The 26,539-nt window shown below is 36.4% G+C and overlaps 1 protein-coding gene across 2 annotated transcripts in view; it reads left to right on the top strand.

Moving 5' to 3' along the window:
- nAChRalpha1 (nicotinic acetylcholine receptor alpha1) overlaps window positions 1-26,539 on the top strand; it is a 277,216-nt gene that overhangs the window by 38,119 nt on the left and 212,558 nt on the right. Inside the window, exon 3 of one of the 2 annotated variants that reach the window (XM_089736569.1) lies at window positions 22,683-22,733. The exons of the other annotated variant lie outside the window; for it this stretch is intronic. The gene's annotated coding sequence lies outside the window, so the exon portion shown is untranslated. The remainder of the gene's footprint in view (window positions 1-22,682; window positions 22,734-26,539) is intronic. 2 annotated transcript variants of the gene reach the window in all.

Genomic DNA, 26,539 nt, shown 5'->3' on the forward strand with positions numbered 1-26,539 from the left:
TTCAAACCGAAACGCATTACTGCTTCAAGGCAGAAATAGGGTTTATATTCTATTAGTCTTCTCTAGTTACCTTCTTTCTATTTTATTGCTTCTCTTCAATATGCAGACAGACGCCCGGGATTCTATTGTCTTATTATATGCATAGATGATTTCAGCACATGAGACATAGAGCTATAAAGGTTCAGAGACATCATAACATTAATACTGTTACCCGTCTTGAGGCATATGTTGACCTCATCGGATCCGAAAATAGAATAATAGCCACGGCTATGTATTTTTGCAGCAACCAGACATAATCACAGCAGAAATAATCTCGCTACTACTATATATATATTCATTTTATTTCATTTATGTGGAGCCACATCAACGAACAAACAAAAACATAATGAAACAAAAGACAATAAGTTTCGCATCAGGGAAGTAAACGGCAATGGTCTTGTAAGTAAAAAAAAAAACATAGGAAAAACCGTAATCTCACGCAATTGGTCAGCCCTAATGAGCTGGACCGGTGTATTGTTGACTCACTCTTGTTAATTGTTATTGTTCTTTGTTATCATTTTGTGCGTATTTTTTTTAAGTAACCAAACCCTTTGTTTTTTTCTTTTCTTTGGAATTATAATTAGGGTCCGTTCATATCATATTTGCAGTATTCAAGAATTATATAGAGTATAATATGATATGGACAATGGCAATCTTGCATAGCCCTTTTTAAAAGCACTTTTCATTAATATATTAATCCTAATAATTTCTAGCGCAGCTTGGCTAATAAGCCAATAATATCGTTGAAAGAAAAAAAAGAAAAAAAAGGATACCTATAAAAAAATGAATAGTATGTACCTAAATATCAATTAAGGTTGTTAATAAAGGTTTCTTTATCTTTATTTTTATCGTTGAAAGATACTCAGATTGTATAAATTTGTTCAATTACTGGTGGCGGGGTGTTTCGTGAGCGATGGATGATAGACAAACGCGATTATATTTTTGCAAACAACTAGTCAGGTCATAAGTATTGTCACACAGTAAAAACTTTTCTTTTAGAATGCTGGCCACAAAAAAGTTTATTGAATTCGAATTTCGAATTGTTCATGAAAATAAAAATGTATACTTTTAGAATTTTAATCATTTTTAAATATGGAGTGGACGATTAAAGAAGACCGTGTTGCAGTTATTGCGTTGCATCGTTGCGGTTACGCGCCAATTCAAATTTTTAACATACTGAAAAATTTGAATTTAACCAAAATATTCTTTTATCGTACCATCAAACGATACAATGAAGACTCTAGTGTAGATGACAGGTCAAGAAGTGGCCGCCCTCGGTCTGTTAGGACTCCAGCAGTGATAAAAGCTGTGAAGGCGCGAATTGAAAGAAATCCCAAACGTAAGCAGAAACTGTTGGCCCTTCAGATGGGGTTAAGCAGAACCACGGTGAAAAGGGTGTTAAATGAAGACTTAGGGCTTCGGGCATATCGAAGAAAAACAGGACATCGTTTGAATGCTCGTCTAATGGACCTGAGACTGAAGAGATGCCGCGCTTTGTTGAAGCGGTACGCGGGAAAAAAATATCGGGAAATTCTTTTTTCGGATGAAAAAATTTTTACCGTAGAAGAGAGCTACAACAAACAAAATGATAAGGTGTACGCACACAGTAGTGAAGAAGTGAGCAACCGTATTCCGCGTGTCCAACGAGGTCATTTTCCATCCTCGCTCATGGTATGATTGGGGGTTTTCTTAATGGGGCTTAACAGAGGTACATTTTTGTGAGAAAGGTGTAAAAACGAATGCAGTTGTGTATCAAAATACAGTCCTGACGAACCTTGTGGAACCTGTTTCTCATACCATGTTCAATAACAGGCACTGGGTATTCCAACAAGATTCGGCGCCAGCTCATAGAGCGAAGAGCACACAAGACTGGCTGGCGGCGCGTGAAATCGACTTCATCCGGCACGAAGACTGGCCCTCCTCCAGTCCAGATTTGAATCCGTTAGATTACAAGATATGGCAACACTTGGAGGAAAAGGCGTGCTCAAAGCCTCATCCCAATTTGGAGTCACTCAAGACATCATTGATTAAGGCAGCCGCCGATATTGACATGGACCTCGTTCGTGCTGCGATAGACGACTGGCCGCGCAGATTGAAGGCCTGTATTCAAAATCACGGAGGACATTTTGAATAAACTTTAGTGTCATAAGAATCTATGTTTTGTTAAGTTCATTTTGGTATATGAATGGTTATATAATGAATAAACTTGTTTCAATTATTTTACATTAAACATGTGACAGAATTTATGACCTGACTAGGTATAACAATAGTTTTTATTTGCAAATAAAATCGAATCGTTTTTGAATCGAATCGAATCGTTTTTGAAAATCGAATCATATCATTCACGGTTACTCGTATTCAATATCGTATAGTTTTTTCAAATGATGTTTGTTCATAGTTTGTTTGTTTCACTGGTGTACCACCACCCTGCCTATTTCTGCCGTGAAGCAGTTATGCGTTCGGTTTGAAGGGCGGGGCAGCCGTTGTAACTATACTGAGACCTTAGAACTTGTATCTCAAGGTTGGTGGCGCATTTACGTTGTAGATGTGTATGGGCTCCGGCAACAACTTAAAATCAGGTGGGCCGTGAGCTTTTCCAACCATCTAAGCAAAAAAAAAAACTAAACTATCCTTAGGTAAAGAAAAAACAAAAACTACATTAACAGTGGCTTGATGACAGAAATATTATTATAATATGTTCTTCTAAAAAAGATTAATAAAACTTATTTTTATTCAAAACGAAATAGGAAAAAAACAGTTCACCCATTACATTACACTTGATTCACGAAATCATCTTTCATATGAGCGAAATTTGAGCAAAAATTCCAGCAGAAATGCTTTTATAACTGAAATATACCTCCGTTTTAGCGAAATGAGAGATGATAAAAAATTTAATTAAAAAATAACACAAGGCCGACGGCTTTATATTTTCAACCCTCGCTGTCGATTTTATTTCTAAAGTTCTCTAACGAATTTATCTGATTGCGGACCATTGCTTAACAGGAGTTTTAAAAACGGCAAAGCCTCCCATCATCCGAAGACACAAGAGTGAAACCTAAACAAAAATGTTTTGCGAACATAAAATGATTTGTCACAGGACTCGGCACTTTACGGCCCCGGAATAAGACGTCGAAGTTACCGAACGAGGTTTTATGGACGGCAATACTTTGTTAAGGTTTTTATATGAAAACTTTTGCAGTTGTGATTATTGAAAGTTGGAATTTCTCCTTTTTCGGTTCGGTCACGGAGACGTAATTTAGAAGGAAAGGATTAAAGTTGCTCCGTGATTCAGTTGAGTTTCTTCAATTATAAGAGATTATGGATGGAAACGGTGCTTTAGAAGAAAGTTTTATATTCGAGGATATTTGCCGAGTTTTAAACAAGTTTTTTGATAGGCTGCAAGGTATAACCCTTTGCCTATCATGTAGTTCAGTAGGTAGCGCAGTGAAATAATTATATCGATTTCTATCTTCGATCTTCTTACTAAGGCTCCGGAATGTCTGGCGAACTCTAAAAAAGACGAATCCGAAAATACTGAGAATGAATGAAAAAACGAAAGAAAGCAAAGTTAAGTAATCCAAGGGGCTAGTAAAAGAAATTGACAAAATTCTTCAGTCCGCCACGTAGGGAACCAATGACCTACATCGCGCGATTAGTGGTGGTAGCTTGTCTTATGAGCCTGCACGGGTAGGTACCACCATCCTGCATGTTTCTGCCGTGAAGCAGTAATGCGGATGAAGCAGTCGTTGTACTGTAAAAACTGAGACTCAGGACTCATGTCTCAAGATGGGTAGCGGCATTCAACTGATTGATGCTTATGGACTGTAGTGACCACTTAAGACCCGGTGGACTTTGAATGCGAACACAGTTTTTCAGCACTCGATCTAACAATTATCAAAAATGTACAAGAACTCTCCTCTCAAAACACCCTCTATTTCTCTGCGTCCTTTATTATTTCTATCTACCTACAACCTACCAAATAAAACATACGTATTCACGTTAGCGAACATGCCTTAAGTAAACTTCTAAGTATACACTTCATAATGCGAAGTGCCAAGTTACGCGCCGGTACACTCCACGACAAATAAGTTATCAACTTTCTTACGACTCAGGCATCGCTTGTGTAGACTATCTACTTTAATGACGTTTCAACTAGCTAGCCATGAACTCGGTAATGTATGCAAAAAGCTTTACGTGTTTTAGTACATAAAGTGTGACTTTGAAACAGGGCTCGGGGATTTTATACGATAATAGTCTGTCCTGCTGTTGATCAACTAAAGGAACTAGGAGAAAGTTGGGTGTTTTTTTTGCGGTCGGAGCCTCGTCTGGTCTGTGGGGATCTTCGAGATATTTGCTGCGTATATAAAAGCTACGCTGAATAAAAAAACCCGTGGCTCTTCCTTTACATTAATCCATTACAATCTCAAATAAATAAATAACAAAGGGCTAAAGTTTGGATAGCGTTGAGATTAGTGTAAACTCCACCATCGCCACTTATCAAAGACGACCGGCGATTCAGCATTCTCAAGACTCACCGAGACAATGCCCACGCCTCTTGGTATAGCCCGCTAAGAAGCTAGGTCGGAGAAAAATCGCTGCGTCTCCAGTTATCTGAATGTTGTGAGCGCAGACTGAGTGACTTTTCTTACACGCCCAAATATCTATTTATGTCAATTACGTGTATGGAAACACGATATTTCTGCGGCAAATGTGTATTTATGAATAGCCATGTCCTATTCTCGACTTTTACGATTACACAAATTCCTTCTACAAATAATTTAAAATAAAAGACCTGCCCCAGAATCTACAGTGATATAGCAATATTTATGTCACTTATATATGTATATAGTATATGTATGTATTTATAAATCATAAGTACATACTATCAAAATACCATGAAAAACACTAATTTATTTGCTAAATGGTTATACTGGCCAATCAGTCCGAAAACTCATTTTACGATAATATAAAGAGATGTCCATAGCGTATTATCGATTTCCGAGAATTTATCTGTCAGCAAATTCAAGTATCGGCATTGGTATTCTGTTTCCATAGCCTCCGAAACTTTGTAAATGGAGTTGGAGAGCGTCTGTTTTTCCTGTATGCTCCTCGCTTTCGAGTGCCTTGGTACTAAGTCTTTTATAATCAATGATGCATGTACGGTTTTTTGCGAATTCATTCTGTCAGACAAAATAAAGGTATGAGGATTGTTAATTATCTGATTTTGTATAATCTGTTTTGTTTAATCCATAAAGTGACAATGGTAAGTACTAACACCAATCTATATATATATAAATGAATTGCTGTTCGTTAGTCTCGCTAAAACTCGAGAACGGCTGGACCGATTTGGCTAATTTTGGTCTTGAATTATTTGTGAAAGTCCAGGGAAGGTTTAAAAGGTAGATAAATACGAAAATACTCGGAATTAAATAAAAATAACAATTTTGGTTTTCCCTTTGATGTGTCCCCCGTCGGACGGATTCGTTTTGTTTGTTTTAAGTTTATTCTAGACAAAAGTTTTGGTCTTTTATTTATCGATTGAGGCACTACGAAGTTTGCTGGGTCAGCTTCTTCCTATTCGTACACTCTTGACAGAGTGGTCGTGGTCATGCATCAGTCGGATCCTGCGATACCGATGCTCTCGCGATGCGACGCCATGTGGCACGATGTTTCGCAGAGTGAGAGCAATCATTTATGTTGGGTCAGCTAGTAAAGAATAAATTAGTCAGCATTTTCATACGCACACATAAAAAGCAGTGACTGAAAAATCGCAAAGTGTACACACGGCCATATAAAACAGGAAGCAGACAAATCTCCAACAAAAAATCTCGTACAACGAAAATGTCCGATCGAATGTATTCTATTCCGCCCCACTAGTTATATTCTGATAAATGATCGCCAGTGATATAGTGTTTGAAGTAGAATTTCGTATTTTTTTGTTTCCATTGCTAAGTTGTGTCCAATTTTATAACTTTTTTGGGATAATCGCTTAGATAATTCTTCTTCTTCTCAATCGTTTCACTCTTGACAGAGTGGTCGTGATCGTCATGTAGTGTTGGAAGGGGCAGACTTGATGCGTCTCACGATGTCGCGCCATCTCTCTAGTAATTAAATGGTCAAATATAGTTTTGGTAAATTGAACTTATTGATTGTTTAGAATTTAGATTAACTAGGTATATAAGAAAACCTTTAATGAATATATTCTTAACAGCTGACCCACCCTTCAAATTAGGACGTACGAGGGATGGTGATTCTATCTATTTCTGCCGCAAACTTGATCCCACCAGACGTTCCTATGCGATCTTAGAATATACCTTACGCACGTTTATATATATTGCTCTTTTAATTTAATGTACATTAATGTAATTATAAGAAACATTCCTATTTTCAGTATTTTCTCACATAAAAATATTATGTTACTCATAATGAGCCGTAGTCGTAAAACATGTTATACTATTACGTAACCCTTTCATTGCGTGTTCATTGTTAAAGCAATTAATAAGGCCTATACGCGAGTCCCATTACGATGAATTTTATGGATGTCACTGACGTTTCATCGGAATATTACTGGCTTACATAAATGGAAGAGTTTTTATTTTTTATTTATCGCAGACACCCACAGACACTGCCCACTGAGTTTCTCGCCGAATCTTATTAGTGGGTCCGATTCGGTGGGAGATTCTGGGAAGCACTGCTCTTGCTAGGGCCAGTGTTAGCAAAACTCCGGTTTGAGAGCACAAGTAGAAAAATATATATCGCAGATTCGAAGAAATACCTCAAAATATTCGAGATCTTTCATCGATCGGACCTTTTAAGCATCAGACGGTCTAAATGTTTATCTTTGATGTAGTTTGTTAAATTTCTTGATTTTGTCACTAATGCGGTTCAGCTTTTCCGGGATTTCTACATATTTTTTTTTATTTTATTCTATGTAAATACGCAACGTTCTTTTTCTATGTAAATAGTCAGTTAGGCCTATAATAAAAAAGCGGTAGTGATCGGGCATCACTGACCTGCTCCTACTAATATCCAATCATTCTTTGATTTTTACTATCGAGATACATACTTGAACACTAGGCGATACGGTACATAATAGCGTGCACTATATTACAGTCCCATGGATGGGAATGTATATTCGGAATACCACCTGTCGGGCTTTAGTTTGTAATGCAATTTGTCACTTGTAACAGATGCCGTCCGTTACTAGTTACTAGTAGGTAGGCAGCGGCTTGGCTCTGCCCCTGGCATTGCTGAAGTCCATGGGCGACGGTAACCACTCACCATCAGGTGGGCCGTATGCCCGTCTGCCTACAAAGGCAATAAAAAAAAAAAAAAATAGTTGATATTTATTGTCATTATTATTAAGGAGTCCAACACTCATATGAATATTAGCCTATCCATTAAGTACATGTATTTTCTACATGGATACCAAGTTTCAAGTGAATCGGATGCATGGTTCAGTAGTTATAACGGAACATCCGTAAAAACTACTGTAGATTTATATGTTAGTATAGATTTCAGCTCAATGCTTTTTTTTTTTTTTAATTATTATTATTATTTTTTTTTTTTTTAATGCCTTGTGCACCAGCGCCCTACCTTGTGCTCTACCAGTACCTACTTACCCAAACAAAATTTGCGTAAGTAGGTACTGGTAGCGCGTATTATGAGCTCGCATAGATATAATTCCACAGAACGGGTACCTTACCCGTTTCTTTCTGCCAAAAATAAAAAATGGTACTTAAATAGATGTATGTGTATTGATACGTCCGTCTCTTCTCAGTGTCCCTATGTTGTTTCAATGAGTCACAACAGTGCTAAAGAAGATTTTATTTTAATACTTAATATGATACAATCTTTGAGAAGTGAAGTCCATATTCTAATACATTGGAGCCTCTGGGTCTGCGGAGGGACTTCGGTTCCCTCTGTATTTTGTACCGTATGTTCCATGGGGAGTGCTCTGAGGAATTGTTCGAGATGATACCAGCATCTCGTTTTTACCATCGCACCGCCCGCCACCGGAGTAGAGTTCATCCATACTACCTGGAGCCACTGCGGTCATCCACAGTGCGTTTCCAGAGATCTTTTTTGCCACGTACCATCCGGCTATGGAATGAGCTCCCCTCCACGGTGTTTCCCGAGCGCTATGACATGTCCTTCTTCAAATGAGGCTTGTGGAGAGTATTAAGCGGTAGGCAGCGGCTTGGCTCTGCCCCTGGCATTGCTGAAGTCCATGGGCGACGGTAACCACTCACCATCAGGTGGGCCGTATGCCCGTCTGCCTACAAAGGTAATTAAACAAAGTAAAAAGAATAAAAATATTAAACAAAAACATTTGATTCCATCCTTCCATCGCACTTGACTTAGCATACTAATGTCATTTTGCCTCTACAAGCATATAAAACCAGTTCCAATAAAATTCCATCCAATACTATAAAGATTTCTGTAACCGCTGAAAACTGAGTTTTAGTATAAAGAAGAAAACAACCTATTTAACCGAACTTCGTTCATTACAAGTCACGATTGAATACAGAATTGCTCATTTAAATGATTCGTATAACTTTCATCGGTTCTATAAGATTGAACACTTGAAAGAGTTCGGAAGATTAAATTTATTGTAATAACAAGTGCGGATTAGTGAATAGTTTGATATCAAACGCTCTATCGAAGTATATATGACATCATTGAAGTAAATTATCAAAGTTGTGTGCCTCAGCTCCAATAAGTTCCTACTATGGAGAAACGTCTTCTTCTTTTCTTGATTTTTTTGCGCCAGAAATTTCTATCCTGAGTTATCACAGTTTCATGTTGGGCCTTTTTACTGTCCGGGGCATATTTGTCTACCACGCGTCTGGGAGAGCATTTGAAAGTTTCGCTTTTTTTAAATTGAGACACATGTTCTTATGAAAATTTCCGATTATTTTGCCTTTGCAGTTTTATACGATTGTTTCAAACTGTAATATAATAATAACATAACGAATAACAGTTTTTATCAAGACCAGTCGGGCGGTTTGATGAATTGTATTGTCATATGTGTGCACGAAACAGAAACATATGAGACAAGGACAGGTAAATAAAATCCGACCGGGTATTGAAACCGAACTTTATGGTACAGTGGTTTAGTAATGTTTAAAGCAATCAGCGAGAGCTATATACGTACCTTTTTTGTCATGTAATATCCGAATTTGTAAAAAACTTATCTTCGCTGTATTTTCCAAGCTCTGTCATATGTCCTTCTTTAAAAGTGGTTTGAAGAGACTCCTCAGCAGCAGACAGTAGTTTACCTGTTCCCTGGGCATTACTGATGGTCATAAGTGGTAGGTACTCACCATTCAATGCGACGTATGATGGAATGCCTACAATGGCAATAAAAAAAATACAGTTGGTTAATTAACATAATATTATTAAGTTACTGGTTAGGTACAAAAAAATCTTTATTTTTCAAGATTAACATTTTCCGCATTTTTCAATTTTGAAGCAAGCTCATGGCCTTTTCCACATAAAAAGCAAAGCGACCTCTAGAAATGTGCCTCTTGTGCACAAACACACAGACGGGTGATTTCGCGAGCGTTTTTATAATTAGATTTCTTACGTAAATATTTTCGCAATAGGACAACTTTTTTGAAACTCAAGTCATGATCATTTATTTCCACTGGTGTTATTTTCTAGATGAACATCGTCAGAGCAACCACGACCACTCTGGCAATTGTATCCGACTAAGAAGTAGACTGGTTTTATATCTTTTTATTATACATTTCGCGCAGGCAGATGCTCATTTTTCCCGTGAAGAACTCATAAGTGTTTCCATTGTAAAAACCAATTGAGTGTATTTTTTTTTATATAGCTGTGATCTTTAGCGCTTTTAAACTAAGGCTTTGGTACCGCTTCTATAACTTATTAATGAAAATTTATGGACAAATGTAGCGGACTTAATGCCTAAAACATTCTCTAACAACTTAAGTAAGGGTGGATAGATATAAACTAAAAAAAAAAAATGTTTACACAAAATATGTATTCATATATGCTTTTCAATTAATGCAGTACATAGTACTCGTATAATACTATGAAATAATATAATTCAACATAGAGATCGCGATAGTGGGCTGGGACACTCTGTGCGTTTATGTGAACGATGTTGAGGAACTTAGGAAACGGCGAAAATTTTGCTTGAATCAAGTCTCGCAAATGAGTTGAGTCATCGTCCGCACTAAATTTTTTTTTTTTTTTCACACAATTGGCTGCATTTTTTTTTTATTTTTTTTTTTATTATATTCATCATATATAAATAGAACAGATAACACATATCAATAAATGCATATTTCACAGAAAACACTAACGCGGTATAATACTACGAGTCTAGTTAGGAGATGTTTCTGTCAATTCAATCTTGAATACTTTTTATTTTTATTTTTTTATTGCTTAGATGGATGGACGAGCTCACAGCCCACCTGATGTTAAGTGGTTACTGGAACCCATAGACATATACAACGTAAATGCGCCAACCACCTCGAGATATAAGTTCTAAGGCCTCAGTATAGTTACAACGGCTACACCACCCTTCGAACCGAAACGCCTGCTTCACGGCGGAAATAGGCGGGGTGGTGGTACCTACCCGTGTGGACTCCCAAGAGGTCCTACCACCAGTGATTACGCAAATTATAATTTTGCGGGTTTGATTTTTATTACACGATGTTATTCCTTCACCGTGGAAGTCAATCGTGAACATTTGTTGAATACGTATTTCATTAGAAATATTGGTACCCGCCTGCGGGATTCGAACACCGGTGCATCGCTTCATACGAATGCACCGGACGTCTTATCCTTTAGGCCACGACGACTTCAATACTACTAAGCGATCAGCAAACAAACTGACATTAAGATAAAGTCAATTCCAAAGCGGTATAGATTGAACTAGTAGAAAAGATGAACGGAACAAACTATAGTTTAGCGTTGGACAGTTAAGGAGTAAATTGTTTTAAATTAAATGACAAAAAAATTAGATGACATATTCGTATCCTGCGATATATTTTATATCGACACAGCTTAAACGCTAAGAAAGTAATGCAGTCAAAAGTCACGAAAAGTTTGGCAGATTGATTAATAAATCTTTACTAACAAAGGCAACCAGATTTAATCAAGATAGAGTTTTTTAATTGTTAGCCCTATATTTAAAATTAAGCTTCGTTTATAAAGTGTTACTATAACAGAGATGTTGTACAGAAACCAATTAATTTTTTGGGCATCACCAAAAATTATCGAAACCAAATTAATCTCTAACGTTCGCAACAAACGGGCAACATCAATTTACGAGCCAACGAATGCTGGTTGCATTACCCTCCATTCTTTCAAGTCGTGTGTCACTCGCGTCTGCTTTTAACTGAACCATCAATTAAAGGGCGAACGATTTGTCAATTAATACCCGTCGGCAGGGACAAAGAAAGCCATTGTAATTGTACGAGGAACGTGTGGAGGGCCCTTATATTAATGGATCTCAAGTCTAAGGTCCTCACCACCTCAGCCACTGACAGATAATTGTTCAGAGTGGCGTTATGTAAAGTTGGATTGATCAGAATCAGTTGGTTAGTGATTTCCTGATTTCTGTGTCTGCGAATGACTGGAAATGATTAGGTTAATGGATAATAAATAATAGGCGCATTATCTGATAATGGGTTGAATAGTTTTGGAAACGATCTCGGAAGTTAGCTTTTTTGTTACAGCCTATTCTGGTGAAATATAAATTTACTTCTCAAAATTGATGGCGGCATGAAAGTGGCTCAACCAGGCATGCCGTAAGCGCTTCTGCTCATCTATGAAATTAGTTTTTGTTGGATTCGATCACTGTACGCTATTTTTAAATCAACTTATTCTTACAAAATCAAACACCGTAATCTAAAAATTGGGAAATATTGCTAATTTTCAACGGTAACGGTTAGATAATCTGTACAAGAGTCTAGTTACGGAATTAAAAATTCAACAATTCAAATTTCAATCGTTATTCAAAGCTCTCGCTTGTAAGTTGCACTGCCTCCGCTTTTATCGAGTGCAGCAGGCTTCGGAACTTCCAAGTCTATCCGTCGACGAAACTTGCATCCAACAAGCACTAAACTAGTGATTTGGCAGTTCAAGATATCGCGAAATGAAGTTTGTAGTCGAAGAAAAATTTTAACTTTACGAAGTAGAATGATGTCTTTCGTTGTCAATGTTGACAGCTCACATTAAAATATTGTAAAATAGTGATCAGAACTTAATTACATCGGATAAAATATAATCGTATCCTTCAGACAGGAATACATGATTACTTTGTAACCCTTGAATTAATCCGTAACATAACAGCCGTTGTGGCCCACAACCTATTTTGCCACCAATTATAAATTACTGTCGCTACTATTCTTAGTGGATACTAGTTATATACAAAATCAGACATTATCAAAAAAAAATTGGTTTGTGTCCCAAAACCAAATGCACCAACATACCACAACTAATGAACCTTTACAAATACGCGTCGTTAAATCCGCGGTTTTGGCTCGCCGTCCGATTACCTTTGGCATCACTGAGTCGGATCCGATTCGGTTAAAACCGCACGTGTTTTCGGGTTGAACGCTGTTCTGGCAATTATCATTCGGCGGCGTGGAGTCGAGGTGAAACTCACAATCGATTTTAGCTGATATTGGCAGTCATTTGACGTAACTCAACAGTTAGTACTCATGGGTAATGTCATATTACTATTATTAACAGTATTTGTTGAAGCCTGAATCCGTTTCCTAGCTTCATTTGAAATAATCCGTCCTTAACAGTCTAAGGATTAAATTAGCGTCCAGATTGCGTATAATTATAAGAGAAAGGTTTAAATAATACAATTAAGGCACCCAATCCATTTGTATAAAGTTCGGTTGCATCTTTCAGTTGTGATGTCCAAGGCGTAGGCGATGATGTAGGCGGCCATCAATCAATCTGGAGTTCCATTGCTGATATTGATGAGCATTGGAGACCTCCTACTACCTATTCACCGGTAGGTGATTAATTTGTAGTTCCATTGCTGATATTGATGAGCATTGGATACTTTTTTCCACTACCTATTCACTGGTAGTCTAAGGATCTGTTCCAGCTTCATGCGGATGGATAAGTAGCTCACGGGCTCAACCTGAGAGAATTTGCTTACACCAGCCCTAGCAAATGCAGCGCTTCGCAGAATCTACCACCGGATCAGAATTGCGACCCAATAAGAAGATATTTTTCTTTTTATAGCCATGATAGGTGGAAGAGCTCACGGCCCCCCTGGTTTTAAGTGGTAGCCGTAGCCCATAGACATCTACAACGTAAATGCCGCCACCCACCTCGAGACATGAGGCTTTAACAGTACAACTGCTGCCCGGCCCTTGAAACCGAAACGCATTGGCAGAAAAATGCGGGGTGGTGGTACTTAGCCGTGCGGGCTCATAAGACGTTCTATCACAATTAGATCCAGCGAGAAACTCAGTGGGCTGTGTCTATGGGGGTCTCTCACCATCACGTTTCCGTACGGTCAGCTGTCTAGTAACACAATAAAAAAATACCGATACAAAATAATTCTAGAACTAAGGTCAAAAACAATTTTACTTTATATTGTTTGAAACCTTAAAAATACTGTCTAGAAGGTTCTCGAAAATTAATAAGACAATTACTGCAATTCCTGGATCGCTAAATGAACTAAGCTGTTGTTAGAAATCAACCGCATTTAATACAATCGACATAAATGCTTTTATTAGAACACCAGATAGGAATTAACGTGTCTACCGAGTGGCAACTTAGCACGCCTCCGTACGTTTTATTACGAACGAAGCGCGTTTACGATTTCAATCGTACGAAACAAGGTCATAAAAGTGCAATGCCGAAAGATTTATCATTTTTAACTGCCGTTAAACTGCATTATACGATACAGAAGGCCGTAACAGAAATTTTAAAACACTGTAGAGCGCAGTGATTCTCAACCTTTTTGTTTTTGCGGCACATATTTAACGATTTCAAAATTTGGCGGCTCACAAAAAAAAAAAAAAAATATTTACTTACTACAACACACTGCATATAATAGTTTATCAAAAAAATTTAATATACGAAATAAACCAAAATATACTATAATTTTTTTTTGTGGATTTAAATATATTATATTCATGTTTATAATATTTTTCTTTTCAAACGATATAATTTAATAATATTAACATAATTATATGTTCGCAAAATTTGGCGGCACACTTTTGAAATTCGGCGGCACACAAAAGTGCCGCGGAACAGTGGTTGAGAATCACTGGTGTAGCGCGCTAAGTATTTTTCGAACGCCGCAGAAAGCGTGCCCGGCAATTTTGGGTTTCAGTAATGGCCCGGTCGTGCCAAAATAAGGCTTAAAATTGTACTCACTCATTTTTTCGAATGTACTTTTTCACACATTGCACTTTAGTTTATTCTGTTTTATGTAACGCTTATTTCACTCACTTCTAATTTAGTGCCACACGGTAATTTAATCTAAAATTTTGCGTTATTCACAGTTTGTTAAGTATTAAGAACTTTAATTAAATTAATAGGACATATACCTATCAGTTCAGTCATCCTTGCCAGCCGCAGTGGAATTATCAGATAAAATCAGGATATTTGGATGACGTTCAAGGATACTAAGTTTCTATATACTAGGCTTCTCCCATAATCCGTGGATGCTGCTTCAAATTTTCCTATATAGAGACACACTAAAAGAGTTTTTGATGCTATCATATGTATGTACTTATTCAATTTAGCCAGAGGAAGTGTGAAAGTAGCCCCGGTAATCAACAAATTAAAGAGCGGACGTGATATGGACATGTGATGCGTAGAGAGAAGATGTATGTGACTAGGAGATGTATGGAAATAGTAGTGCAAGGAAGGTAAAGGAGGAAGAGGTCGACCGAAGAAGACATGGATGGAGTGTATGAATGACGATATGAGAGAGAAAGGAGTGAGTGTTGAGATGACGGCTGATAGAATAGAGTGGAAGAGAAAAATTTGCTGTGCCAACTCCACCTAGTGGGATAAGGTGGAGAAAAAGAAGAATAAGCCACAATCGTTCTTCTGATCGATATCAGATATCAGAGATCAGATCTCGATGGTAAATTTTTTATTAAAATCGCTTATCAACGAATAGAATAAAAGCAAATATACCGGTCAGTGTACTGTGATAGCGTAAAAAAAAAAAACAAAATGTGTGAAATTCACACGTGGTAGAAGTGAAACCTTCCAAAATTAAAATACAATTATCCTAAACGTTTTAAGTATATGTAAAATTTTGTCATTAGTAAATAATTGTAAGGTAGCGCCCTCTGCGAATTGATATTTTAATTTCACGTATAATCCTAAATTAACAAGAGCTTTCATACACACGTTAGTATTAAAAAATCTCACAGATGGCGCTGTATTAAATAGTATGTATATTTCTGTCTCATTCTTTGCTGGCTTCATCCTACACATTTTTGTATTTGTGTCTCTTACCTGTCGTTTTTCCGTTGCATCCGGTTTGAAATCACAACGATTCTAAAGAAGTTTTCACTTCAATAAAAAGTTTCAAAAGAATCAAAAAGCAAATCGATTTTCAAGCGACACAAAACCAACGTGTTTAGGTTTCAATAACGGCGAGCCGCGCCAAGGCCGCTCTGATCTCGGCACGAGATATTTTTGTTGTTTTTATTAAGTTTATTGGAGTGTGTGTGTCTCGTGTTCATACATAATGCATGGCGGCTCGGTTGTGATTCATCCGGGAGCAAAGTTTTCGTGGAATTGGATTAAGCAAAATGCTTCCTATTAGTGTGCCCGTACGATTCGCTTTGAAAGTTTCAGATATTTTTTCTTTCTCTGAAATTATAGCACTATAGAGATCTGATGATGGAAATATTTTGTGTTGTATGTGGTCTCAGTATAGTTAGTTACAACGGCTGCCCCATCCTTTAAACCAAAACACATTATTGCTTCACGACAGAAATAGGCAGGGTGATGGTACCTACCCGCGCGGACTCACAAGAGGTCCTACCACCAGTAAAAGAGCATTTAAAGTGTACCTCAGTAAATACGGTGGCAGTAGGCAGAGGCTTCGCTGTTGCCTCGATGACAATCTTGGGAGACGGTGATCAATCGCGATCGGATGGACTATATCTATCTACCAAGGCAATAAAAAAATACAAAACAAAAAATATTGTTTAGTGAAATATTTAAATTTATTTATGAATAATAAATGAAATTTCGTTATATAGGCTTCCCTTTTTTTAGAATATACTACTACCTATATAATAATATATATAATGATATGGAGTATTTCAGAATGAATAAACTATAAAAGACTTAATTGTGTTTTATCTGATATAACAAGAAAACAAAATTTAAAGCCCTTAATCTCTTTTAAAATTAATATTAAAAATGAAAGAGTTAACAGTATTAATAAACAATACAAAACTGAGCTCTCTCTCTACTCTTTGTACTTAATGACAGACTCCGTGACACTGATCCATGACACATATATATAATAAATAAATAATATATAAATATTTACTAACAATCACGCCACGTTAACTGGTCCCGTGATAAGTTCGTAAAGAACTTGTGTTACAGGTACCAGATAACGGGAATAAATGTAAGATTTCTATTATACACATACATATATATTTTAATATACATCCATAACCCTGGAAAAGACATTTTATATTTATCATACAAATATCTTCCCTTGGCGGGATACGAACCCGCGACCCCCTTTAAAATATATATATATTTTACTACCTGTTTACACGTATACATATTTCATAGCTCTATAAATGCGGAAAGAAAATAATTACAATACAATGTAGATGTACTTTTAATATATTTTAGATGGTGGAGAGATGTGAAGTGTCAAAGCCATTAAAATAAACAGAATGGCGTAGACAAGATCGTATTTAAGATTTTATTATTTATTTTTCCGCATTCCATAAATTTCAAATAGAGAAACAGATAATAAAATTGTTTTATTAATTTAAAAATTTTAACGAACCGATACTCACAAAAAGAAAACATTGCCAATAAAGCTTTCCAACATAAAACAAACAAAATGATTGCCAATTTAAAAAAAAAAAAAAACAATCAACGTTCCATTGAAAAATAGACTACGGAAAAACTCAAAGGGAAAATACCGAAGCACAAGAAGGGGATACACGAACGTTACTTGAAATTCAAAATAGGCAATCATTCGGGTAACGGCAACTGTGCCAGTCTAAATAGGCAGATAAAATTCAACATAAAAATTCAGAGCGCCCACCGAACTCGAAGGACAATAAAAATGAAAGGACAAGGTCTTTAATGTTCACCTCACGATAAAATATCATAGCCTTTTAATGGGCCACGTGTTTCAAATAAACAATATATGAAAGGTCCTACTTTGAGGGCTAGTTTTGGTTTGAGCATTTCTTTTTATTAAGCCAGTGTCATATTCTAAGTACATTTTTAAGCCTTTTCATATTACAACTAAGATATTACATCCCAGGATTTCAATTCAATGCTAGACAACAAATGGTTAATTTTTGTATAAGTTGTTCTCGTCTAGATAGATAGTTCTTCTTACTGGCTAAGACAGCCAGTAAGAAGAACTATCTATCTAGAATTTGATGATTTTTTGTGAAGATTAATGATGAGAGGATTGATGATGATACATAAGTTAGCCAGGCTCGCATATCCGTCCTACTGGTGATTAGCTACTCAGATTGTAATCATGCTGGATATTTTGGACATATTATTATTTTCTTCTAGACAGCCACATAATTAAGATTTCCAGTGAAACGTTTGAAAAATACTTCGAAGTGCTTTATTTATGGCGCAAAAACTGGTCACACATTTACCGCGTTTGTTTCTCAGTTCCACCTATCCTAAGTAAGGTTTCACAGTAAATTGGATTCCACTCCAAATACGTGACATTCGGGTCGCGTTACAACTTTGCATTCCACCGGTACTGAACGTGTACGGAAACCCTTATCCCACGTCGAAATTTTATAGAGTAATATCATTATTTTTTCGTGATTGTTACTGAAATTGCCTTTTTGGGTACGGTTAGTTTGTGCCCGGCCTTTTTCCTCCCTCAATAATTTTACGCTAAGAGTTATAGTAGATGTGAGTTACTGTTAGTATGAGAGGCACGATATTCCATTCTGTACCGATAGAAAAGTGATGGGACGAGCCTCGAGGAGGTAATGTTTGGCTGAAAAAATATTGGTTCGCATAAAAGTTGGGATTTTTTTCCCAATTTTGGCTCATAGTCGTTTCAAATTACAAGAGGTCCCGCAGTAGTCGAAATTCGACTATAATTAATTGGAATTGTAAGTTTGTACACTATTATGATTGTATTTTATACTTCTATAATCACAAATTTCGCCAACACTACACTATAAAAAATATTAACAAAGACAAACAATATTTAATGTATTCTCAATTTGACAATAGACGTCAAGAATAAAAGTTAAGAATAAAAGTTTGACAATAAATAGTATGCATGCGTGTGTGCGTCAAATACATGGTATGTAGTGTGTGTAATGTTTTCTTTATTGATTTAATGTATCTTTTGTGCATAATTTAAAAAAAATATTAGCATTGTGCCCTTCTTCTCTATATTCTCTACAAGTGTGGAAAATTTCATACTCCTCCGTCCGCGCAATTTTCGTCAAAAGGGATACAAAGTTTTTGCTCACGTATTAATATATAGATAAATAAATAATATAAAAAGTATTCACATTATTTAAAATATATTATAAGAAATGCTACAATATGAAAATTATCCTAACAAGAAATAAATAACTTAAATCTATATTCCTAAAAGGAACACATTCATAAGTTGTATTGGCAACGATAAGTGCGTTGAGACTAAATATTTTTTATTACTTAGACGGATGAACAAGTTTACAGCCCACTGGGTGCCTCATCTGAGTTTATAGACACGTACAACGCAAATGCTGATACTGACTTTGAGACGTGAAAGTCTTCATTGAATAGTGTAACGGCTTGTACTAGTGGTAGGACCTCTTGTGAGTCCGCGCGGGTAGGTACCACCACCCTGCCTATTTCAGCCGTGAAGCAGTAATGCGTTTCGGTTTGAATAGTGGGCTTGCCGTTGTAACCATACTGAGACCTTAGAATTTATATCTCAAGGCGGGTGGCGCATTGACGTTGTAGAAGTCTATGGACTCCAGTAACCACTTAACACCAAGTGGGCCGTGAGCTCGTCCACATATTTAAGCATTAACAAAAAAAACTTCCATTTTGTACTGGAATCGCGTCACGGCTAAAATAGGCAAGGTACACCTGGCGGGCTCAAAAATCGCCATACTGCATCATTCGTTTACTATCATCATTAACTTCTCTTAAATTAAAGATTTAAAGCCAGAACTCAAATGTAAATGGTCCATTGTCAAAATGTCAATCAATTCCAAATATCAAACCCCCTCATTAACATATCGCTGTTTTAATGATATTGATCTCTTATAGTCCAAAATACAAATTTATGCACAATAAATATGTTTTATTAACAGCTGTTCAGTGAAGATTAACTTAATGCGTAATAATTGCGGTATTGCGGCCATGTTATCGTAAAATTGAAAGTGCCTATTTGGATCGATAATACAGCCATTATCTGATAAAATTATGATTAAGTTACTTATTAAAGTTACGTCAAACTGATTTCCGATCGTTATTTATACAATATAAGACAAATCACAGAAAAAAAACTTTTGATGTATTATATAATAAATATATTTTTATATTCAGCTGATGTAGTCCATTGTGAATTTTTATTTAATGCTTGAATAGTCCTTAGTAGTTGACATTAGTAAAATACAGGAATGGAATAATTAAAATGTTATAGTCCTCTTTATTGCAATTCCCGGGCCCACAAGCCTGTTGTTAAAAATAAGTTTTTCCTATTTGCATCTCCTCTCACATATTGGTCGTGAGAATTATGTTCATATTGTATATGTAAATACATACATAATAATATGTAAATAGGGATCCATCTTATATTTGGATTTCTAAGGGAAAACGAAGAAAAATAAACGAAGAAAAGTTCTGTTGACTTTACAAAATCTCTTCCCATAACAGCCAAAACAAATTTTCGTTCAATGAAAACTTTGGAACCAGTAAAAAATAATCTTGTAGCTTCCCGCAGCTCGTAACAAATTGACAGCTCATCGATTACCAAGCCAACGAAGCTGGTGAAAAGTGTCAAGTGTAGTCAAAAGTGTTTTGTGACGAAAAATGTCTTGGAGTTTTACATTGTAAATGATGAGACAAGATTTTGTAAAGTTTCTATTGCTTTCGGCTGTTTCACTGATATAACTATATAATCTCATTCTTAATCGTATCTTTTGAAGCCCACTGAGTTTCTCGCCGGATCTTCTCAGGGGGTCGCGTTTCCGATCCGGTGGTAGATTCTGCGAAGCACTGCTCTTGCTAGGGCCAGTGTTAGCAATGCCTCCTGGTTTGAGCCCCGAGAGGTTCTTATCAAGCGATGCAACTGTTCCGATGTTCGAATCCCGTAGTTAGGTACCAATTTTACTAATAAAATATGTACGTACTTGACGAATGTTCACGATTGAGTTACATGGTGACGGAATAAAATCTTATTATAAAAAATAAACTCGCTAAAATTATAGTTTATAAATAATTTGTGTAATTATTGCTTCCAGTGGTGGGTCCGCACAAGTAGCTACCACCGCCCTACCTATTTCTGTCGTGAAGAAGAAATGCGTTTCGGTTTGAATGGTGGGGCCGCCATTGTACTGTAAAAACTAATACTTTAAAATTCTTTTTTTTTTATTGCTTTGATGGATGGATGAGCTTACAGCCCACCTGATGTTAAGTAGTTACTGGAACCCATAGACATCTACAACGTAAATGCGCCACCCACCTCGAGATATAAGTTCTAAGGTCTTAGTATAGTTACAACGCCTACCCCACCCTTCGAACCGAAACGCATTACTGCTTCACGGCGGAAATAGGCGGGGTGGTGGTACCTACCCGTGTGGACTCCCAAGAGGTCCTACCACCAGTAATTACGCAAATTATAATTTTGCGGGTTTCATTTTTATTACACGATGTTATTCCTTCACCGTGGAAGTCAATCGTTAACATTTGTTGAGTACGTATTTCATTAGAAAAATTGGTACCCGCCTGCGGGATTCGAAAACCGGTGCATCGCTTCATACGAATGCACCGGGCGTCTTATCCTTTAGGCCACGACGACTTCATATCTCAAGGCATGTCGCCGTATTTACGTTGTTGAAGTCTATGGCTCCAGTAAAACCACATAACACCAGCTTGTCCACCCACCTATCAATAAAACAATCTCCTCTCCTCTTATTTTTCAATCCCGAACCTGAAATCCATTCCGGAATCTCATTCTAGATGCTAATTAAGACCAAAGTTCTTTGATCATGCCGTACCTATACTTAAAGATATTTATTTTGGTATGAATCCTCCCTTGCAGGTTATTACTAAACTGATAAACATTTACGTACGTAAACAGTATGTACTACATTCTTACAGATCACTCTTCCTGGCTAACTTACTTTACCTGGTGACCTAGCACTGAACCACTGACTTTCATAACACTGCTTTTCCTAGCATAAAAGTCAGGGAATATTGTTATTGTGTACCTCATAAAAAATCCATGTATACCATTATACTAGTGTTATAAATTCTTGTACGTGTTTGTATTTTAAGAGAATTGAATAAAATCATTATCATTATTATTTCTGAAGACCGGCAGACCAATACCTATTCGAATATTGAAGCCAACAAATATAAACAATGGTTTAAACAGCTTCGCTAATCAGCTACCACTGCGGGCTCACATGATTCCTTAAGTGCAATAACATAAACCTTGAAATAATCTCAAGAATGTTATTCGTAACACAATTTCTGAACAACATTCCTATTGTCTACAAAGCAGTTATCCGCTTAGTAGGTATGCCCTTTGAGATAGGATATACATATGTACGTATAAAATCGTTTCTACTTTGAGGATATTAACTTAGTCTGGTGATATAGAACACACAAGTAAAATAACTTTGATAGTTTTTCATAATATATTCGATTTTTTTAATGCATCATAATGCACACAAGTTCCGCGACAATCGTTCCGCTTAGACATATAAAATCTTTATGAAATCCTTTTTGCGAATAATGTACTTATTAGAACGGGTAAAACGATTTTCATTAAAAAATATAGTACTCTCGAGATGAGCTAATTTAGTGTGTACTTTTAAGGCAGTAAGAATATTAATACAAAAGTTCCGAGTTTTCAAATAAAGATGGCCCAACGGTAAACGTAGAAAATGTACCTTGAATATTTGTTGTGTAACTGTGACTAGTGCAGTTGATTTATATACTGAAATACAATAACGTAAAAAAACCACGAAAACGTTCACGTAAATAACATGACTTTTTTATTACAAATGGCGCAATAGCTGACGTCCCAACTGGTGTTTGGTTATTATATGAGCCCATAGATATCACGAGGTAAATGTGTTTCTTTTTCAAATTGAGGCCCAAAATTAAATAGCCCTTATACTTATGCGACTTCAAAAGCCCAAATGTACCAATTTTTGAATTATTGTCGAAATAAAGTTTTTTGTTTCCAGGTAAGTCTCGATTTGTCGATGACGCATCCAAGGAGGACCCATGTCTTGCTGGTAGGCCTCAAATTTAAATAAAAAGTTGTTGCATGATGCTTTTCTTAGATTACACAGAACTAGTGACAGTTTAAAAGTCATCTATTTTAACTTTCCAAGAATTTTAACAAACTCCAATTAACGCAGTTCAACATAACGAACTACTGGGCTATTCACATATTATAATCCCGTTATCTTCTTTCTATTCGACTGTCGAAAAGTCAGGGTAACATATATGTATACCCTGACTCTCAGAGCTAATACCCTCAGAGTTTATGTATGCATGCGTGTGTATGACAAATTCTTTGGCAAACTACAGCCTAAGCCTCTAGACGAATTTCAATGTATCTCATTAGATTCGATACAGGGCATAAAGGGTAAGATAAAAAATATTTCAATGTGGTAAATAAATCAAATAAATTAAAAAATACGAGTTCAAATAAATGAACAAAATATATTAATGCAATCAGGGCAGGGCACAGGGGCAGAGTTTATTTTTACTATCACAAACTGCTGCAGTTCCAGAGATATTTCTTTCGCCTACCATCTGCCTGACGGTATGAGTATGGCAAGTAGTTCAAGCGAAGTGTTGGAAAGATTAAGCCGTGGCCTAACTGTTCCTCTGACATTGCCAGCATTCATGATTAGACCAGGATCAAAATTCATGCCTATAAAAAAATTCGGTCAGTGGCTACCGAATTTCATAGAATATGATCCCTAACCTAATGACGGGAGTTAACCTGAAATCTAAATTATTATTTATAATAACCGTCTGACTTTTCAAACTATTTTCAAATTAATAAATACGCTGGTCCGAAAGTATAGTAGACTAGCGTGTTCTTATCCGTGTCTAAGATGTTGAATTTATTATGGACACGTCTAAGTAAGGGCTTTTTAATAAAACAACAGCACAGCAATAGGCCGCCTCATATATTTCGTATTACCATTCAGTATTCGTCTCCTCATGTTTGCTCTTTTAAGTTCAGCAAGTATTCACACGGCGTTTTTTTAATATGTAAAGCCTTTCTTTGAATTCGTCGGTGTGTTTATTCGTCTGTGTGAAATGTGATTCCACGATGCTCGAAAGAATAACTAATTGAACGGATAAAACATATTAGTGTTTATTTCCTTCGAGTACACGGCTCACGAATTTGAAGATATAGCTTCCTTTGCACTTTTACACTTTGATTTCGTGTTTTTTATTGTCATTGTACCGAGTGGTAAAAGGCAATTTGGTTTTAGCGACATTTTGTTGAATACGCGACGTTTAACTTTGTAATTAACGATCCGTTTTATTTATTGTTATTAGCATCAACAATTCGATTTATGCCTACTACTCGTAAAAATCGAAGAAGTATAAGTTCGCCTTTTTTCATTGTACATTCTTATTAAAGGAACTCATGGCCTAATTTGTATTAAGGCCTTATTGGATCCAGAGAACTCAAATCTACCACCCATATTCAGGCATAAGGCCATAGTAATAGATGTCACCTCAAGAAAACTCAGGTCTAAGCTAAACTTGCCTTTCTACAATCCTTTTTTTTACTTGTACAGACTGAGCTCTAGATGGCTTTTTATGAGGCTGATCGAATATGTATTCAGTCTTATACTGATGCATTTGTGGGCCGTGGCCGACGTGAGCTCGTCCACCCATCTAAGTAATAAAAAAATATCTGTCACACGTCAAGTTATGACCTTTGAGGTTGTCGCAAAAGGTAAACGGATTCGCACGAAAATAGGCAGCAGCATCCACTGGGTGTAATACCAGTACATCACAATTTACAGCCCCTTATTGTCCACTTGGGGTATTGCGAGTTCGCAGTGGTAGGTACCACTCTCCTGCCTATTTCTCCCGCAGCATTCAAACGGTCCACTTTGATGATTAAGACACGCATTACATCTTATTGAGTCTTTAACGCTACATCACAAGGTGGATGCGGTCTTTTCGTTGCTATATCCATGAGCTCCGTAACCTTTTAATATCGGCTTGTGAGCTAATCTACCCATCACAGCAATAGTAAAATCCATGCGACGTAAATGCATCGACATGTTTTGTAATCTAATTGACCAATCTAATTGATAGCAAATTAAGAACATATTGTAAGGCACGCTTGTAAGCTCATGAGGAGATTTACCACTACTCTGTTTATCTCTGCCACAAAACCATCAAGGGACGCCTATGTCTATCACTTTTTACTGTCTATGGACTTCAGGTTTAAAATCAAATCGTTTTAGCAAATAAAAACCTTTCCCAGAAATCTTACACATAACAGTAGCTTATTTTACTAACACATTTTTTTTTTTTTTTACATTCTGAGTATGTTAAAAAATGGTGTGTCTCGAATCAAAAATCCTTGAAATTAAAAAAAATAAACAAATTTGTGTCAAACTTCAGCGACCAAGTACATAACTTTAGCTTACAGAAAAATAACTTGAGCAAAGGCATTGTTCGCAATCTTTGAATTAGTTCCGACAAAGCCGCATTACTAATTTCATTACTACATTATTTGTTTGCGGTGAAGTTAATTTAAGATTAAATTCAATTTACGGTTGGAATACAAAGAGATATCTTATTTGATGATCTAATAATCTCTGTTGTTATTCGAAAGATAATACTCTTATTTTCAACCATTATATTCTATGGGCAGAAAAGCTGACCATTCGCCCGATCTTTCAGCGGAGCCCATAGATATCACATCATCTGTATAAATTAAAGTCACATGACAATGTGATACCTTATTGAAATGCTTATAATTAAACGTTATTTTTAAATTCTTTTGAAATTAACATATTGGGTAAGTAAGCGCATAGCAGGGCTGTTGCTTTATAGCATTTGAAATACATAAGTCCGTTCTCAAATTTAATCCGTTCAGTGTGGGAGTTGCGTCGGCGTAAAATTCGGGAGATGACGTCATTACTAACCTTCACATATACAACCGCTATTCACTATTAAATTTCGAAGTGGAACGAACATATACTGTCTTTTTTTTACTTTGGACGGAGAATTATATTATTTTCGGACGTAACTTCTGTGTTTGTGGATGAATTAATTTTTTCCAAGTTTTTCATGAGTTAGCTACGGCGCTATTTAGGAGGGTACTTAATATGAAGATGGAAACTGACATCCGCACCTTTGGACCTCTGCATCGTTTCCCAAACTACGGCAAATACTCCTTTCGTTTTAAAACCTCACTGTATGTCATTAACGCTTGCACCAAAAATATACACGCACACAGATCACTAAAAACAAATCAGATTTGTGGTTTGCTTATTATATAGCTGTCATTTTATTTTAAATAAACTGCAAACCGTGAACAAGGATCCAGTTTCCGATGAAGTCCTGAAACCGAAATCTAACAATTTCAATAAAATCAAGCACATCCCCCTCAGAGATTAGTTTTGTTTGACTGAGTTTGAATTTAGCAACAAACAGTTTGCCCTTACAGTTGTTGTAAACCCAAACATGCCCAGATCCTTATCCAATTGTTACCAACTCAGATGTAATCAAATTGTGTAAGAAGAGAGTGAAAATGGTCGGGGAAAGTTTCTTAAAACTCGTGCAACTATTCGGGGTGGCTATCTACAAACGTTGACTGAAAACAATTGTTTGATACCATCTACGTCACTATGGAGCTCTAATATAAGTATACGTATCTAATCTTATCACTAGACGGAGAGTGTAGGATGATTTTAAAATTCCAAATAAAAAAATATATATTATTATTAATACATTCATAAATCCCCGCAGATAAACTGGAACAGGATTATAACACAGCTTTGTAAATTCCATGAAAGCCAAAAGAGAAACAATAGTAAAGAACTTTATC

This window comes from Bombyx mandarina, chromosome 21, assembly GCF_030267445.1.
Source record: "Bombyx mandarina strain Sakado chromosome 21, ASM3026744v2".
Classification (NCBI taxonomy): Eukaryota; Metazoa; Arthropoda; class Insecta; order Lepidoptera; family Bombycidae; genus Bombyx; species Bombyx mandarina.